At 40.7% G+C, this 13,203-nt stretch overlaps 1 long non-coding RNA gene across 1 annotated transcript; it reads right to left on the minus strand.

Annotated features, from left to right (window-relative positions):
* Nucleotides 1–808: 808 nt before the first annotated feature.
* On the minus strand, nucleotides 809–11,220 carry LOC144367372 (uncharacterized). The gene is made up of 2 exons (XR_013426701.1): nucleotides 2,022–11,220; nucleotides 809–1,047 (listed from the first exon to the last, which is right to left on the minus strand). It is a non-coding gene; the product is annotated as an uncharacterized LOC144367372 (long non-coding RNA).
* Between the last annotated feature and the right edge of the window lie 1,983 nt (nucleotides 11,221–13,203).

Raw genomic sequence — 13,203 nt, forward strand, 5'->3', positions numbered from 1 at the left:
TGGCATACAATAAACTGCACCTACTCCTAGTGTACAATTTGATGGTTTGCACTTACACATACCTGTGAAACCATCACATGAGAGTGAACACACTCTTGTCTCGCAAAAGTTTCCTCATGCACCTTTGCAGATCCCTTCCTTTCACCCCTTTCTGCCTCCTTTCCCCAGTTAAGCAAATGTGCTTTCTGTAACTGTAGATCAGTTTGGGTTTTAAAAAATTTTTTTTATCTTTGTTTTTATTTTTTTTAATGTGGTGCTGAGAATCAAACCCAGTGCCTCAAGCATTTGAGGCAAGCAAGCACTTAACCACTGAGCTACAACCACAGCCCTCAGTTTAGGGTTTTCTATAAAAGGAATCATACCAGAAAGTCTATTTGTTTGGCTTATTTCACTCAGCATAATTATGTTGAGAAATTCAACTGTGTTATTGAACAGGATGTTTTTTTCTTTTTTGTGGCTGCATAGCATTCCATTGTATGGATATGTCACAATTTGTTATCACCACCTGTTGATAGATATTTAAATTGTTTCCAACTTGGAGCTATTACAGTGATAAATGGGGCTTCATCAAAAATTTGAACCGTTTGCTTTTTGAAATACGTTGTTAAAAAAAATTAAAAGACCAATCATAGACCAGCAGGAAATATTTGCACATATATATTTGAATTTGTTATATGTATATAACAAAAGATGAGGAAATTACTCCCTCCTCCTGCAATTTCTCCCTGTCCCTTCTATTTTTGTAGTTATATTACTATGTTTATGTTGTCAAGGTTTATAACATTTTCATATGTCCTATAACCATAACTTTCCTTATTTTTAGCCCTTTCTCTAAGTAGATTCAATGCTCATGATTAGCTTTTTGAGCTTAACTTCTTCATCACTAGATTTTTATTTCTCATTTATTCATGAGCCGTTAAATCTCTTCAGCAAGCAACATTGTTCAAGAATTGTTCCCCAATTCTTCCACGCTTAGTGACAACTTTCGGTTATTCTTCTTATTCTTGGTGTTAGGTTGTATCTTCTGACCTTCCATCAAATCTCAGCCTGAAAAATGGGTTGTTTAATGTGAGTCTTTCCATGACTTTAAGATGAAGTTATTCAAAACCTGTACTTTTCCTTCCCACTACATATAATTATTCATTATTAAAATCCACTATTATGTGTGTGATTTGGGTTTTAATGGACTTTCTAGATAATATATATTTTTACATTTTTCTGATCCACTACTGTCTCCAGCACAATCAATAGCTCAGGGTATGTGCTCAAAACATTCGCTTATTCACTTATTTATTTTCTTTTTTGGGGGGGTGGGAAATGGGGATTGAACTCAGGGGCACTCAACCACTGAGCCACATTCCCCAGCCCTATTTTTTGTTTTATTTAGAGACATTGAATTGCTTAGCATCTCGATGTTGCTGAGGCTGGCTTCAAACTCGCTATCCTCCTGCCTCAGCCTCTGGAGCGGTTGGGATTATATGCATGCGCCAAGGTGCCGAGCACGTTTGCTTATTTCTTGAACAAACATCCTTTGAGGAAGTAGAGATAGAACAATAAATTAGACACCAACAATCAAAATCCCTATCTTTCTGGAGCTCGTGTTCTGGTGGGGAGAGACAGAAAAATGAACACACACACATACATGCTATATAGGGCGCTTTGGGAAAAAAAAGTAATAGGATTTTACATGTTTATATATTATTTGTAATATATATTCAACTTATGTATTACATACACACATTCTGTAGCATGTTTTTAAAATATGAAATTTGATAAATGTATAAAATATACCACGTAGAGTGTTTCAGAAAAAAAAAAGAGGTAGAGATTAAGGTGATGTGAGATAAGGATGCTAAATGTGGTGGCTGGGGAAGGTCTTACCTGCAAAGTGGCATTTCAGAAAATAGCCAAAGAAGGCAGTGTTTACTCAAGACCAGAGTGAAGAAGGTAAGGGGTGAAGAAAAACTCCCACTGATATATATACAGGGAGGAAGAAGGCGAGTTTAGAATGGATTACTAACCTTCTCAATGCAGGAGTTCACGTTCAACCAGAATCCAAACCAGAATCCAAAGCGAGCTAAACAGCTGAAGTCTAATTTGGGTTTTCTGATTCACTTCTTTTCCTCAGCCATCCTGTTCTTGACCAAGGAAGGCAAAGCTGTTGGAAGGTGGCCACAGGATTCTTTGGGACTACCAGATCTGAGTCACAGATGAGGAGCAAAAAGTAGTAAGAAACTGCTTAAACCAAGCACTGTCAATCAAATAACTTCCCCAAAGGGAGGGGCTTCTGTTTTCTCTTCATTTTTGAAGATGGAAGATAGAAACAATCTCTTTCTTCTTTCAGTAAAGCATGGAGCCTCTCCCACATGCCATGGATTGAAAGAGGCCCTGAGGATGCTTCATTGAGCATAGTGACTCTGGGTCTCTCCTCCCCACATCAATTTCTGCCTGTTTGATTGACACTTGAGGGTGCCATACTGAGGTTACACCACAGAAATGGGCAAACACTACCAACCAGAGCTCGATCTACTCTTCTGTAGACTTTCTCGACTTAAGAAAGGGAGGGAAGAAATGCGAATCAAGCTAACTAAAATTTAAAACGTGTTTGTGGTTACTGCACTGCCAACACCCAAAATGGAAGTGATACTCCCGTCTTCAAAAGTTATTACCCGATTCAGCAAAGAAGTCACTTGTGTCATTGACAAATGAAGGAAATTGCAGCCTGTCTTTTCTTCAACGTTTCCCTTTCCTTTTACTCATTAAGGCGAAGGTGAACACCAACAGGCATTCACATCAAAACCCTGCTCATTTGTCATTCACGACCCATGCTTGGCTACGGATCCAGGAATTTATCAAAAGTCAGCATCCTCTAGAATCCATTGGCTCGTGTTTGGATCCATTGGTTTGGGTTTTTGTTTTTTGTGTTTTTTTCACAGAATCATTGTGAGCTCAACATCAGGGTTAGGAGGGCAAATGCTCAGCCTTGTGTGTTGTTAGTAACCAAACATCTCACATGGGCAACCTGATCACAACCCAGTGTAGACAAGGGAAGGGGCCAAAGGATAGTGTGTAACCAGCCAGTGGACATTGAATCTTGCATATGAGGAGGGGGCTCTACAGGTCCTCCAGCACATAGGAACCTTCTGGCTTCTGATTATGAGTTAGTACACTTAATGGTTCTCACCTTGCCTGTCTGCCTACAGCCGCTGATGGGCGAGGTCTCTGCCCAGGTTGAGCAAACTCGTCTATATTCACAAAACAGTCTTGCTCAGTGAAAAACCGAAAGCCCAGCCTGGAACACTGTCCCCAGTCCAGGCCACTGACTGGCTGTTTAACACATATAGAAGTGTTAAATAACATTTGGGCTGATGCAGTAGCTTCCCCTTTGTTGGGCTGAACTTTTTTTATTGGCGAATTTAAGCCACCGGTGGCATGCCATCAAAGAGCAAGAAAGCTGAATTTCTATCACAGTGTGAGAATTTAATTCCTTTTGGGAAAGGTCTCTATCTAACAGATTTACCAGCAAGAGCAAGTGACCAGGTTCCTAAAATGTCTTATTTAACTATGAATGAAATATGCTATTGAAGACCAGGACACTCAGTGTGTTCTTTCTTTCTGTGCTTATTCATTCTGTGCTTTGTGGATTTGGGCCAGGGATGATGCAAGATCCTATTGAAGGTAGGAGAGGATGGTAGGTGGGTGGGTGGCAGGGCGGGCAGGAAGTAGAATTCTTCGGAGTCCTTGAAACTGTTCCGCTCCTATGCAGAGGACTAAAGCCACCTGAGATTTGTGTGTCACCGTTTAGATACCCAAATTGGACCGGGGATTCCCAATTTGGTCAAAGAACGATCAAAGCCTTTCAACCTATCATTCTACTAAATTAAGCAAGTTACGTACCTGAAGGTGTTCTGAAAATGGTGGTAGCCCGTTGAGTCTGCCTTGGGTCAGATTTTACAAAAAAAAAAAAAATTTTTTTTTTGTATATTCAAATATGTATATGTTTGTGTGCGTGTGTATACAGACAGGCATAGACATAAGCATGTACACACACACACACACACACACACACACACACACACATGATTCATAGGATGCTCTGTCACTTAAGATCTCACCAGGAATAAGAAACCACTTTTTTTAAAGGTAACTTACTTAATTTAGGGGGTCGTTAATCCTAGCATGGAATTTCCCAGAAGCTAAAGTGAGTCAGAAACGGGCAACGCAGCGGGAGAGGGAGGAAGTAAGATTAAAGGAGCCTGAAGTCAGAGACTAGGTGTTATGAGCCTCTTCTCTATTCCTCTTCCCCACCCTCCTCCCTAACTTTGTTCTTCTGCTTGTGCATCTTGCTGATAGCCATTTCCGACATCTCAAGTCATTAGAAGGGAGAAGAAAGAAGGGACAACCACCATCAAACACAGTGACCACCCCAGGGGCCATTCATTGCAGAGAGTGAGGGAAATACCCTGGTTTCTCACCCCCACCACCCCCATTTCTCTGCAGAGCCTCCCTTCAGCTGAATACCTGACATGGCACCCTGGGAAAGAAGCTTCTAGAACCACCCCCCCTTGTGTTGGTTTTCTAAACCTGCAACAAATCACTACAAACAAAGAGGTCTGAAAAAACACACTCTCGTTATTTCACACTTCCCTGGGCAGGATTCAGGCCTGAGTTAGCTGGGTCCTCTGCTCAGATCCCACATGGTGGCATCAAGGTGTCGGACAGGACTGTGGTCTCACGGGAGGCGGTGATCCTCCTCCAGGCTCATTCAGGTTGCTGGGATCAATCTCCCTGTGATAGTAGGACTGACCTTTCTTGATGGCTGTGGAGTCCAGAGAGAGCCTAGGAGGCCACCCTCAGGTCCTAGCCCCGCGGCCCTCTCAGAAAACCTCCTCTTACTTCTTGGAAGCTGGCAAAAGATGCTCCCTCTCTGGTCTTCCAGGGAGGTCTTCCCCAGCATAGTAGCATCTTTAAGGGGTGGCCATCTTATTATTTCCACAAACCCTGTTCACCCCCAAGAGGAGATGATACGGTGTGAACACGGGAGGTCGAGGACTTGGGGATTTAGAATTCTGGTCCCACCACCTTGAGACGCTGAGGAAAGTGGGAGAGGGTAAAAAAAAAAAAATGGAGGGTAACCAAGCCCAAGACCAGCACAGATACAGAACCAAAGTTACTCCAAGTCACTTTATTTTCTTTCATTTTTGTTTACGTTTCCTAGTCCAGCTGCCCAACACCTTGTGCCCTACGACAGGCTTGGCCCACGTCATGCCTTCTCTGTTCATTCTCAGGTCATTAACACCCGTGTCCATCTAGTGGTCAGAATGTCCAGGTTGCATTTCTGAGTCGATACGTTAAAGCTGATCAAGGTTGATGTGTTTCCTCCTTCTCCTCATTCAGGCCTCATGGAGTCAGGAAGCTGCCGTAAGGGAAGGTGGTACGATTCCTTCTGCTCTGGTTACTACTTCACTCTGCCTCCCTTCCCCCGGGTTTCGAGGTTCTGACATCTCCACCACGGAGCAGGGGGAAGGGACAGTCACAAAGAGCAGGTGGAAAGTGCAGCATGGAAGTTCTTGTGTGGGTGATGCTGTTGAAAGATGGCCTCCTGCTGTCTGAGCCTGGTTCAATGCTTTCTCTCTCTTGTGACACCTCTATGGGCTCTTTGGAGATGTCTTCAGGGCTGAAGATGTCCCCACCTCCATTTCTCCAAATGCAGGAACGTGAATCTCTCTTTCTGTCTGTCTGTCATGGATCTTTGCTCAACCTCTGTGAATCTGGAATTTACGCCCAGCCTCTTTCCATTGAAGTGGTCTCACTTTCTATGCAGCCATCTTTGACTGGATGAAGACCAGGCCTGCCATTGGCACCCGACCACATGGCCCATCTCCAGTCTACAAGAGACCCTGATGCACTTTTGCTCTGACAAACTCTCAGAGAATACAGTGGCCCCATCCTCCATCCCTCCCTCAGCTCACCAGCCTGCTTTCTACCCCTTAGGAGCCAGACTCCAGTCCACTGGGTTCCCACCATGTCATCCTAACTATGGGGTCCTGAGGCAGCCCCTCTAGGCTTGCTGGGAAGAGCCTCTTCATCCTGCTCCCTGGGTAGCTGTGGGGAAGTGGGACTCCAAGTATTTTGAAAGCTCTCTTTCCTAGCCTTTTATTTCTCAGATGTGAGCAGGGCCTGAAGAATCTTGTAGCATTTCTTATTTTCTCTTAAAAACTTGCATCTTGGTTTGGCCCTTGATTAGGAATGTTATCTGGTCAAAACTTCAGTGGAAACTCTTTACACATATGGGAAATTTTAAATCAAGGCAATCTGATTTCAGAGAGAGGACATATCCATGTTTTGAGGGAAACTGATGGTCTTCCATCTCCATTTTCTTCTCCTATAGAGAAGTGATCCCAGTTCTGTCCCTTGACTTTGGAAAATGGAATCGAAAAAAACCGCACTCAACAGCTTCCACATCCATGCAGTAATTCTAATAAACTTAATAACTTGGACAAGTGTCTGTGAACATTATAAATCATGTTTCATCAACAAGCTTTCATAAGCAACTTTAGCTGATGTGAAGCCCAAGAAAAAGAATGGAGTCGACTTTGTTTCCCTGCAGCATTCTTGTTATGCCGTTGAGTTTCAGAGATTTCTCATGTCTCAACATGGAAACATCTATCTTGACTAATAGCAGAATTACACCCACAGGGTTTTACAAAAGACAAAAATTTGTCCTCATCTTCTGTCTGAGTATCTCCTCAAATGTGTCAGTCTGCTGTCTCTGAAATTCTGTGCTTCTTTGATCCACATGACTCTTGGTGATTTCTCTTCTTCCTGTTTTGCTGATAAATTGTATATGAAGATATTTTCCATGCCACAAATTAAGCGGAAAATATCAAAGTTGTATCAGGGAATGAGAAACAAGTTGTTAACAGAAGAAAACAAAGAAAAATGCACAAATTAATTATATTTGCTTACAAAGAATTATTTTATAATAAACTATTGGGTGAAGCATAAATCCTCCTTTTTAGATCAGTGTTCTGCAGGTGTCTTATGTACCTCTTGTCACTCACACATTTATACCTTTCCAAATATCCATTTTCTAGTCAACATTAATGACTAAATATTTCTGCCTGTTTAGAATACTTTTCTCCTACTTTGTTGTCTCTTATCTGGGGTTTAATTCAAAAGTATCTTTCAGCTTTGTTTCAATTAAAAACTATGTTGCAAAATTGGGGTTTTGTTCCTTATAATCTCCAAACCTAGGGGTTGGCAAACTATAGTCTAGCAGGACAAATCCAGCTGTCACAAAATGAAACCATCCATTTTTATAAATAAAGTTTTATTAGAACACAGCACACTGTCCTTTTATGCTTTCTTGCTAATATACAGAGTCAAATAGTTGCAACAGGGACCACTTGGCCCACAAAACACAAATATTAATGATCTGAAAGAAAAAGTTTGCTTTTAAATTTGACCTAAGAAGTCTGCTAAACATGTACAAACATGTACAAACATGTGTCATAGGGCCCTTGATGTCTTAGGTGGAAACTGATGGCTTGACTACTGGTTTTCTCAGCTATGTAGTCACAATCTTAGTCCTTCAGGGTACAGACTGTGAAGAACAAGGTTCTGGAGATGGACCACCTCATTTCCAGCTTTAGCTCTGTTACTTATAAACTGTGTGACCTTGAAAAACTTATGTGTCTGGGCTACATAAACTTATCATTTGTAAAACAGAAACAATAATGACCTCATAGGATGGCTGTGTGAATTAAATGAGGTATCATAAAAGAGCTTCCAAATACTGTCTGGAACAAATAGTGCTAGCTATTAATAATCTTTTTACACCTATGCCACCAAAGAATTTCACACTATTACAGTACCTAAAATCTAGTGCATTCCCCATAAAGGTTTCTTGGATTTGTTGGCAGAGTGAATGAAGAAGAAAAAGACATAAATATTCCTGGAAGATTAAAATAATGGAAAATATCCAAAGTTGTAGACTGATCCTGTACACAAAGCAGAAGTTTGGCTCAACGCACTTAAAGAAAGCACAATGAAAGAAAGACATAAAAGTCTTCATAGAAGAAGTAGAAAAGGAAAAACTAGAAAGTCTTTTTAAATAATAGAAATCTTCCTGTGTTAAGTGGTTCTCTGGTAGTCAGCTTTCTATCACTGCAACAAATTACCTGAGATAATCAATTCGAAAAAGGAAAAACTTATTTTAACTCATGGTTTCAGAGGTTTTAGTCGGTGGTTGCTTGGTCCTATTGCTTTTGTTCTACAGTAGCACAACTATATCATAGCAGGATTGTGAGACAGAGGAAACTTGTTAATCTCTTGGTGGCAGGAAGCAAGAGAAAGAGATGAAAGGCACACCCCCAATTACCTAACTTCCTCCCATTAGGCCCCACCTCTTAAAGGTTCCAATAGCACTATATGCTGGTGACCAAGTTTTCAACACATGGGACTTTGGGGGACACTTAAGATCAAAGCTATAACATGTAGAGGAAAATGATAGAGTATAGGAAGTTTGGCCCTGCACTCTCCTCTGCTATTTCTTTGAGTATAAAGGAAGAAAGAAATGATGCCAACCTAACCCTCACCTGTGAAACTCTCAAAATCCCTATGTAAATGGCTTTGAATCAACCAAATATGTGTCTATTAGCAAGACCCCAAACCTCATGTAGGTACTCCTACAGCAAGTGCTAAATTCAGGGCCTCAGCTGATCATTCTTTCCCAAACCAGGGACTACCATACTCTTTTAATCCTGCGGTCTCTCTAAACAAGAGCCGGAGCCATAGCAGGCACTGTAGCTGTCACTGGTAAGAGGAGCTGTGCTAATGTGCCATGATTAGAAGATCTTTGAAGGTCTTTGCCAGTTTTTATCAAGGCATAAAAAGCAATTATTACAATTAATGCAATTTACCATGTGTTGCCCTTCCATAAAAGCTATTTCAGGGTAGGTCTGCCATCTGTCCCTTTCAGAGGGATAAACCTCATAATTTAATTCTGTCCAGAATCAGAGTTAGCCTCTGTGATGTAGAACCTCAGAGAGTACCCTCCAAGGATCTCACTCCGGCATTTGCCCCTTGGGTTCCCTGAGGTCTCCGATTTATAGATCATCTACAGAGCCACTGTGAGAAAGACTGTCTTTTTCGTTCATAGCTGAGCTGAGCAGGAGGATGAAAACGTCCACCCTCTCAATAGACATTCAGACATTTATTTCTGCAGAGGGAGCCCACAACCGGCAGAGGGAGCTTACATTTTGCCATCAACAACCCTTCTTAACACAACTCTGCTTGAAGACGCAGTCTACCAACATTGCTTCTGACAACCAGGAAAGAGAGAGGAAACACCATAATTGGCATATGTTGTTGCAGAAGCCAAGAGAAATAGAGGAGTGCATGCCAAAAAGATTCAGACTGAACAGGAAAGAAAGAAATCAGAATCATGACTCTCCAGTGTATCCTGGGTGTTGAAAAAAATTCCAAATGGATATTTAAGATCAAAGTTCAAGCATCAAAGATCAAGTTAAAATCTAAAACAGCTACTTGCTATTAATCTTTTGAAATTAATAAATATTGATTGCTATTGTTACCTTGCCCTGTTTTAAAATGGGTGATTTGGGGGTTTGGGGAAATACGAAGCGGCAGAACCCATTTTAACAAGCATGATGCCAACCAAATGGCTGCAGATCTCAGACTTTGCTTCTCACCAATATCCCTCATTCCTCTGCAAAAATCTGGCTGCAGAGCTGCTAAGTATATAGTGAAAAGAGAAACAGGACAGCCTTTTCCTGTTGCAGACAGGATTCACAAAGGCAGGGAGAATCAAACCAGCCTCTCTCCTCATTCACACATTTGGTGGAAGCTGCCATTTCCCAAGTTTGGCACCTTTTTCCTTTCCAATAACCAAGATGATTTTATATGTAAGATAGTTGTGTATCTATAAAGTATATAAAGTACCATCTACATGTTTTTCTCAAGTGACTAAATGCTTTCATAATTTTTTTAAAATTCCCATGCTTTGTGCAATATCTCTCTCCTCTCCTCTCTCTCTCTCTCTCTCTCTCTCTCTCTCTCTCTCTCTCTCTCTCTCTCTCTCTCTTTCTCTCTCACTGTGATTTGAGTAGCCCTTGGGTTTATGAGAGGTTGCTGGAAAATAAATGAGGTTCTTGAAGATGCTCTTTGGAGCCCTCTGCTTTTGTTTATCAAGAGCCAAGCCGTTTCCTTCCCTAACCACCTTCAGATGTCAAGCCAAGGGACTGGATGAGGGCATTCCTCTGAGGTGCAATGACAGTGTGTCCTTCTGTGGAAAGGGCAGGGGAGGAGCAGAGAGTTGTGCTCACTGTTCCTGGAAACTTTCCATTCTCCTCCAATTGTGTGAGCCAACACAGGATCCACTGATGTGGCGAGGGAAATGGGATGTCACTTTTCATTGTCACTTTCTTAAAAGATGGTTTTCCTCACAAGGGCCTACCCCATGTGCTCACTGTTACATTTCTATTTGCTGCTATCAGGTTTTCTCTTTTATCTGTATTTAAAAATGGCGTTCAGCATGCTGTGTTCACGTTATTTGAATATTTGAAGTTTTCAGACTTGAAGTTATTCAAATATTTGTAAATTTTCAATCGAGATTGAGTTTTGCATATCTGATATTATGTGCAAATGAAATATGATTTATCAGGGAGATGAAATAAAGTTCACAGATATGGTAAAAACCAATAAAGAGATTGTCATTTTTGCCTGAAGTTTGTGTCCATCTTCTGTGCTATTTCAGATTGATAAGCTTTAAAATAGAACTCGTGTGGGATCTGAGATTCAATGCAAAATTGAATGCAAAATCACAATGTCCTGGATGTGCCTAATTTCTTCTGCAAGGGTGGCCACTGGCTGACCAGTTGTGTGCACACAGCCCACAGGCAGCCCAAGTATCATTGTGTACAACCTATGAAGCCCGTGAAGTGGGCCGATGGCCTGACCCTAAGTCTGCCCAATCACCCAAAGTGGGCTTGTACAAAGGACTCTGCCTAAAGACACAACTGTAATTCACTAAGCAAAGACTAGCTCTCTCCAGAACATGGAAAGGAGTGTACAGCCTGGTCAATTGGGGAGAAATGAGCTTACACCCAGAGAGAATGGGAGAAACCAGGAAGAGATAGTCTCCCTTATCTGCAGGAGATACATTCTAAGACCTCCCAGTGGGTGCCTGAGGTAGCAGAGAGACTGAACCCTACAGGTACTAGTTTTTCCTATACACATATAATAAATTTTAATTATTAAATTATGCACATTATGAGATTAGGAATAATATAATTATATTATATAATTATAATAAAATTATAACAATATACTATAACAACAGTTACTTAAAATGTATACACCCACTTCTGCTTCATTTGCTCAAGGGAGACCCTCTTCCTTGTTTCTGATTGATCCTAGCTCCACAGGAGGAGACTCATGTAAATAGCCTGATTTAATCCCTAGGACAGGGCTGGAAGTATACCACAGTAGTACAGCATGTGCCTAGCATGAGAGACACTCTGGGTTGGATCCCCAGCACCACACACACACACAAAATCTCTAGAACAGATGTTGTTGTTCTTAAATATCTCATAAATGTGCTTTTAAACTATGCAGAACAAAGATGATCACTTTCCATTTTTCCAAGGTACTCTGTAGACTTGGTTTCTAAGAATGAACATTTCTGCACCCCAGTGATCCACAAAAGACTCAAGAGTTCTCTGGAGAATACAGTTACCTAGTATATACCCACCTGGAACACCAGGTGCCCTGGAGCCTGACTTCTTTGTAGAGAATGGTGAGAAAAAGCCGATGTGTTTTGCTGATGGAGGTTTCTATTATTTAGAGGAATTTTTTATATATATCTTTGGAAAAAATATAAATACAGAAAATTACAAAACTTAGATAGAAAAGAAACACCCAAAGAGCAAGTCCTGTTGATGATGTTGATGTGGACATCGACATAGGACTAACTTGGAATGGTGCTGACCCCAATTTCCTGTGTTTTTTTTTTTCATAGAAAATAAAGGAGATATATGATCCTGCTATTCCTTCTAGATATTTATCCAAAAGAACTAAAATATCAGCAAGCTATAGTAATATAGGCACATCAATGTTTATAGCCACACAATTTACAATCGCCAAGATATAGAACTAGCCCAGGTGCCCATCAAGAGACGGATGGATACAGAAAATGTGGTGTATACACACAATGGAGTTTTACTCAGGCATAAAGAAGAATGAGATTATGGCATTTGTTGGTAAGTGGAGAACATCGTGCTAAGTGAAATAAGCCGGATTCAGAAAGTCAAGACTTGTTTGTTTTCTTTCATATGCAGAAGCTGAGAAAATAACAACAACAAACAAACAAATAAAACAAGGTGGAGGGAATCTTATGAAAATAGAAGCAAGATCAGTGAAGTAAAAGAGGATAGAGGGAGAGAGAGGAGGATAAAAAAAGGGGAAGAACTATAGAGTGAAACTGACCAAATTATGCTATATTATTATGTGAATATGCTACTGTGAATCTCCTCTTTATGTATATCTGTAAAGCACCAATTAAAAATGATAAATTAATAAGAGGAAGACTAGTAGAGGAAACAGAACAAGGGAGAAAGGGAAAAAGAAAGGGAAAAGGAAAGTACTGGGGACTGCCATGGAGCAAATTATATTTCATGCATGTACGATTATGTCAAAATAAACCCCTAAATTATGTGCAACTCTAATGCACGAATAAAAAGATTTTTTTAAAAAAAGAAAATAAAGAAAAGCTAGGAGGTAGTTTTCACCTTTAACTTGAGGAACAAAGTTTCTAAGATTTGCCAAGGGACCCTGCAGAAGCACATGGACAGGGTGTATGTGTATAGGGAACAGCACGCAGGCCCAAGTTCAGTTCATTCATTTGCAAGTATGTATTCAATGTCAGGCACTATCTCAGATGATGAAAGCAAATTCTCTTTCTTCAGGAGCTGACATCCCAGTTTGAGATTCCCTAAGTGGAACCAAGAGATGGTAGAGGAGGTCAGTAGTTAATAGAAAAAAAAAAGGGGGGGACCTTCTGATTTTAAATATTGGAAAATGCTTGGTTGAATAAAATTAAGTAGATTTTTCTTACAGCTGTTCTTCACAGTTTATTAGCTTGCTAGGACTGCTGTAACAAAGTACTGCCGACTAGCTGGCTTA

This window comes from Ictidomys tridecemlineatus, chromosome 10 (genome assembly GCF_052094955.1).
Source record: "Ictidomys tridecemlineatus isolate mIctTri1 chromosome 10, mIctTri1.hap1, whole genome shotgun sequence".
Taxonomy (NCBI): Eukaryota; Metazoa; Chordata; class Mammalia; order Rodentia; family Sciuridae; genus Ictidomys; species Ictidomys tridecemlineatus.